A 6227-nucleotide genomic window follows, 5' to 3' on the forward strand; every position below is an offset into this window, starting at 1 on the left:
ATGCAGACTTTTCAATGAGGAATTTTTACTCCATGAAGGCACACTTTACAGTGCCTGAAGTTCTCATTCATTATGCAGACTTTTCAATGAGGAATTTTTACTCCATGAAGGCACACTTTTCACTTCCTGAAGTTCTCATTCATTATGCAGACTTTTCAGTGAGGTCATTTTATTCCATTAAGGCACACTTTACAGTGCCTGAAGTTCTCATTCATTATGCAGACTATTCAATGAGGTCATTTTATTCCATGAAGGCATACTTTACAGTGCCTTAAGTTCTCATTCATTATGCAGACTTTTCAATGAGGAATTTTTACTCCATGAAGGCACACTTTACAGTGCCTGAAGTTCTCATTCATTATGCAGACTTTTCAATGAGGACTTTTTACTCCATGAAGGCACACTTTACAGTGCCTGAAGTTCTCATTCATTATGCAGACTTTTCAATGAGGAATTTTTACTCCATGAAGGCACACTTTTCACTTCCTGAAGTTCTCATTCATTATGCAGACTTTTCAGTGAGGTCATTTTATTCCATTAAGGCACACTTTACAGTGCCTGAAGTTCTCATTCATTATGCAGACTTTTCAATGAGGAATTTTTACTCCATGAAGGCACACTTTTCACTTCCTGAAGTTCTCATTCATTATGCAGACTTTTCAGTGAGGTCATTTTATTCCATTAAGGCACACTTTACAGTGCCTGAAGTTCTCATTCATTATGCAGACTATTCAATGAGGTCATTTTATTCCATGAAGGCATACTTTACAGTGCCTTAAGTTCTCATTCATTATGCAGACTTTTCAATGAGGAATTTTTACTCCATGAAGGCACACTTTACAGTGCCTGAAGTTCTCATTCATTATGCAGACTTTTCAATGAGGACTTTTTACTCCATGAAGGCACACTTTACAGTGCCTGAAGTTCTCATTCATTATGCAGACTTTTCAATGAGGAATTTTTACTCCATGAAGGCACACTTTTCACTTCCTGAAGTTCTCATTCATTATGCAGACTTTTCAGTGAGGTCATTTTATTCCATTAAGGCACACTTTACAGTGCCTGAAGTTCTCATTCATTATGCAGACTTTTCAATGAGGAATTTTTACTCCATGAAGGCACACTTTACAGTGCCTGAAGTTCTCATTCATTATGCAGACTTTTCAATGAGGAATTTTTACTCCATGAAGGCACACTTTTCACTTCCTGAAGTTCTCATTCATTATGCAGACTTTTCAGTGAGGTCATTTTATTCCATTAAGGCACACTTTACAGTGCCTGAAGTTCTCATTCATTATGCAGACTATTCAATGAGGTCATTTTATTCCATGAAGGCATACTTTACAGTGCCTTAAGTTCTCATTCATTATGCAGACTTTTCAATGAGGTCATTTTATTCCATGAAGGCACACTTTACAGTGCCTGAAGTTCTCATTCATTATGCAGACTTTTCAATGAGGACTTTTTATTCATGAAGGCACATTTTTCACTTCCTGAAGTTCTCATTCATTATGCAGACTTTTCAATGAGGACTTTTTACTCCATGAAGGCACACTTTACAGTGCCTGAAGTTCTCATTCATTATGCAGACTTTTCAATGAGGAATTTTTACTCCATGAAGGCACACTTTTCACTTCCTGAAGTTCTCATTCATTATGCAGACTATTCAATGAGGTCATTTTATTCCATGAAGGCATACTTTACAGTGCCTTAAGTTCTCATTCATTATGCAGACTTTTCAATGAGGAATTTTTACTCCATGAAGGCAATCTTTTCACTTCCTGAAGTTCTCATTTATTATGCAGACTTTTCAATGAGGACTTTTTATTCATGAAGGCACATTTTTCACTTCCTGAAGTTCTCATTCATTATGCAGACTTTTCAATGAGGACTTTTTACTCCATGAAGGCACACTTTACAGTGCCTGAAGTTCTCATTCATTATGCAGACTTTTCAATAGTTACTTTTTACTCCATGAAGGCACACTTTACAGTGCCTGAAGTTCTCATTCATTATGCAGACTTTTCAATAAGGACTTTTTACTCCATTAAGGCACACTTTACAGTGCCTGAAGTTCTCATTCATTATGCAGACTTTTCAATGAGGACTTTTTATTCATGAAGGCACATTTTTCACTTCCTGAAGTTCTCATTCATTATGAAGACTTTTCAATGAGGACTTTTTACTCCATGAAGGCACACTTTACAGTGCCTGAAGTTCTCATTCATTATGCAGACTTTTCAATGGGGTATTTTTATTCCATGAAGGCACACTTTTCACTTCCTGAAGTTCTCATTCATTATGAAGACTTTTCAATGAGGACTTTTTACTCTATGAAGGCACACTTTTCACTCCCTGAAGTTCTAATTCATTATGCAGACTTTTCAATGAGGACTTTTTACTCCATGAAGGCACACTTTACAGTGCCTGAAGTTCTCATTCATTATGCAGACTTTTCAATGAGGACTTTTTACTCCATTAAGGCACACTTTACAGTGCCTGAAGTTCTCATTCATTATGCAGACTTTTCAATAGTTACTTTTTACTCCATGAAGGCACACTTTACAGTGCCTGAAGTTCTCATTCATTATGCAGACTTTTCAATAAGGACTTTTTACTCCATTAAGGCACACTTTACAGTGCCTGAAGTTCTCATTTATTATGCAGACTTTTCAATGAGGACTTTTTATTCATGAAGGCACATTTTTCACTTCCTGAAGTTCTCATTTATTATGCAGACTTTTCAATGAGGACTTTTTACTCCATGAAGGCACACTTTACAGTGCCTGAAGTTCTCATTCATTATGCAGACTTTTCAATAGTTACTTTTTACTCCATGAAGGCACACTTTACAGTGCCTGAAGTTCTCATTCATTATGCAGACTTTTCAATAAGGACTTTTTACTCCATGAAGGCACACTTTACAGTGCCTGAAGTTCTCATTCATTATGCAGACTTTTCAATGAGGACTTTTTATTCATGAAGGCACATTTTTCACTTCCTGAAGTTCTCATTCATTATGAAGACTTTTCAATGAGGACTTTTTACTCCATGAAGGCACACTTTACAGTGCCTGAAGTTCTCATTCATTATGCAGACTTTTCAATGGGGTATTTTTATTCCATGAAGGCACACTTTTCACTTCCTGAAGTTCTCATTCATTATGAAGACTTTTCAATGAGGACTTTTTACTCTATGAAGGCACACTTTTCACTCCCTGAAGTTCTAATTCATTATGCAGACTTTTCAATGAGGACTTTTTACTCCATGAAGGCACACTTTACAGTGCCTGAAGTTCTCATTCATTATGCAGACTTTTCAATGAGGACTTTTTACTCCATTAAGGCACACTTTACAGTGCCTGAAGTTCTCATTCATTATGCAGACTTTTCAATGAGGACTTTTTATTCATGAAGGCACATTTTTCACTTCCTGAAGTTCTCATTCATTATGCAGACTTTTCAATGAGGACTTTTTATTCATGAAGGCACATTTTTCACTTCCTGAAGTTCTCATTTATTATGCAGACTTTTCAATGATTACTTTTTACTCCATGAAGGCACACTTTACAGTGCCTGAAGTTCTCATTCATTATGCAGACTTTTCAATGGGGTATTTTTATTCCATGAAGGCACACTTTTCACTTCCTGAAGTTCTCATTCATTATGAAGACTTTTTAATGAGGACTTTTTACTCTATGAAGGCACACTTTTCACTCCCTGAAGTTCTAATTCATTATGCAGACTTTTCAATGAGGACTTTTTACTCCATGAAGGCACACTTTACAGTGCCTGAAGTTCTCATTCATTATGCAGACTTTTCAATGATTACTTTTTACTCCATGAAGGCACACTTTACAGTGCCTGAAGTTCTCATTCATTATGCAGACTTTTCAATGATTACTTTTTACTCCATGAAGGCACACTTTGCAGTGTCTGAAGTTCTCATTTATTCTGCAGACTTTTCAATGATTACTTTTTACTCCATGAAGGCACACTTTACAGTGCCTGAAGTTCTCATTCATTATGCAGACTTTTCAATGAGGACTTTTTACTCCATGAAGGCACACTTTACAGTGCCTGAAGTTCTCATTCATTATGCAGACTTTTCAATGGGGTATTTTTATTCCATGAAGGCACACTTTTCACTTCCTGAAGTTCTCATTCATTATGAAGACTTTTTAATGAGGACTTTTTACTCTATGAAGGCACACTTTTCACTCCCTGAAGTTCTAATTCATTATGCAGACTTTTCAATGAGGACTTTTTACTCCATGAAGGCACACTTTACAGTGCCTGAAGTTCTCATTCATTATGCAAACTTTTCAATGAGGACTTTTTACTCCATGAAGGCACACTTTACAGTGCCTGAAGTTCTCATTCATTATGCAGACTTTTCAATGAGGACTTTTTACTCCATGAAGGCACACTTTACAGTGCCTGAAGTTCTCATTCATTATGCAGACTTTTCAATGAGGACTTTTTATTCATGAAGGCACATTTTTCACTTCCTGAAGTTCTCATTCATTATGCAGACTTTTCAATGAGGACTTTTTATTCATGAAGGCACATTTTTCACTTCCTGAAGTTCTCATTTATTATGCAGACTTTTCAATGATTACTTTTTACTCCATGAAGGCACACTTTACAGTGTCTGAAGTTCTCATTCATTATGCAGACTTTTCAATGATTACTTTTTACTCCATGAAGGCACACTTTACAGTGCCTGAAGTTCTCATTCATTATGCAGACTTTTCAATGAGGACTTTTTACTCCATGAAGGCACACTTTACAGTGCCTGAAGTTCTCATTCATTATGCAGACTTTTCAATGAGGACTTTTTATTCATGAAGGCACATTTTTCACTTCCTGAAGTTCTCATTCATTATGCAGACTTTTCAATGAGGACTTTTTACTCCATGAAGGCACACTTTTCAGTGCCTGAAGTTCTCATTCATTATGCAGACTTTTCAATGAGGACTTTTTACTCCATGAAGGCACACTTTACAGTGCCTGAAGTTCTCATTCATTATGCAGACTTTTCAATGAGGACTTTTTATTCATGAAGGCACATTTTTCACTTCCTGAAGTTCTCATTCATTATGCAGACTTTTCAATGAGGACTTTTTACTCCATGAAGGCACACTTTACAGTGCCTGAAGTTCTCATTCATTATGCAGACTTTTCAATGAGGACTTTTTACTCCATGAAGGCACACTTTACAGTGCCTGAAGTTCTCATTCATTATGCAGACTTTTCAATGAGAACTTTTTATTCATGAAGGCACATTTTTCACTTCCTGAAGTTCTCATTCATTATGCAGACTTTTCAATGAGGACTTTTTACTCCATGAAGGCACATTTTTCACTTCCTGAAGTTCTCATTCATTATGCAGACTTTTCAATGAGGACTTTTTACTCCATGAAGGCACACTTTTCAGTGCCTGAAGTTCTCATTCATTATGCAGACTTTTCAATGAGGACTTTTTACTCCATGAAGGCACACTTTACAGTGCCTGAAGTTCTCATTCATTATGCAGACTTTTCAATGAGAACTTTTTATTCATGAAGGCACATTTTTCACTTCCTGAAGTTCTCATTCATTATGCAGACTTTTCAATGAGGACTTTTTACTCCATGAAGGCACACTTTTCAGTGCCTGAAGTTCTCATTCATTATGCAGACTTTTCAATGAGGACTTTTTACTCCATGAAGGCACACTTTACAGTGCCTGAAGTTCTCATTCATTATGCAGACTTTTCAATGATTACTTTTTACTCCATGAAGGCACACTTTACAGTGCCTGAAGTTCTCATTCATTATGCAGACTTTTCAATGAGGACTTTTTACTCCATGAAGGCACACTTTACACTTCCTGAAGTTCTCATTCATTATGCAGACTTTTCAATGAGGACTTTTTATTCATGAAGGCGCATTTTTCACTTCCTGAAGTTCTCATTCCTTATGCAGACTTTTCAATGAGGACTTTTTACTCCATGAAGGCACACTTTACAGTGCCTGAAGTTCTCATTCATTATGCAGACTTTTCAATGAGGACTTTTTACTCCATGAAGGCACACTTTACAGTGCCTGAAGTTCTCATTCATTATGCAGACTTTTCAATGAGGACTTTTTATTCATGAAGGCACATTTTTCACTTCCTGAAGTTCTCATTTATTATGCAGACTTTTCAATGAGGACTTTTTACTCCATGAAGGCACACTTTACA

The sequence above is a fragment of the Episyrphus balteatus genome, chromosome 3 (genome assembly GCF_945859705.1).
Source record: "Episyrphus balteatus chromosome 3, idEpiBalt1.1, whole genome shotgun sequence".
NCBI classification, from domain to species: domain Eukaryota; kingdom Metazoa; phylum Arthropoda; class Insecta; order Diptera; family Syrphidae; genus Episyrphus; species Episyrphus balteatus.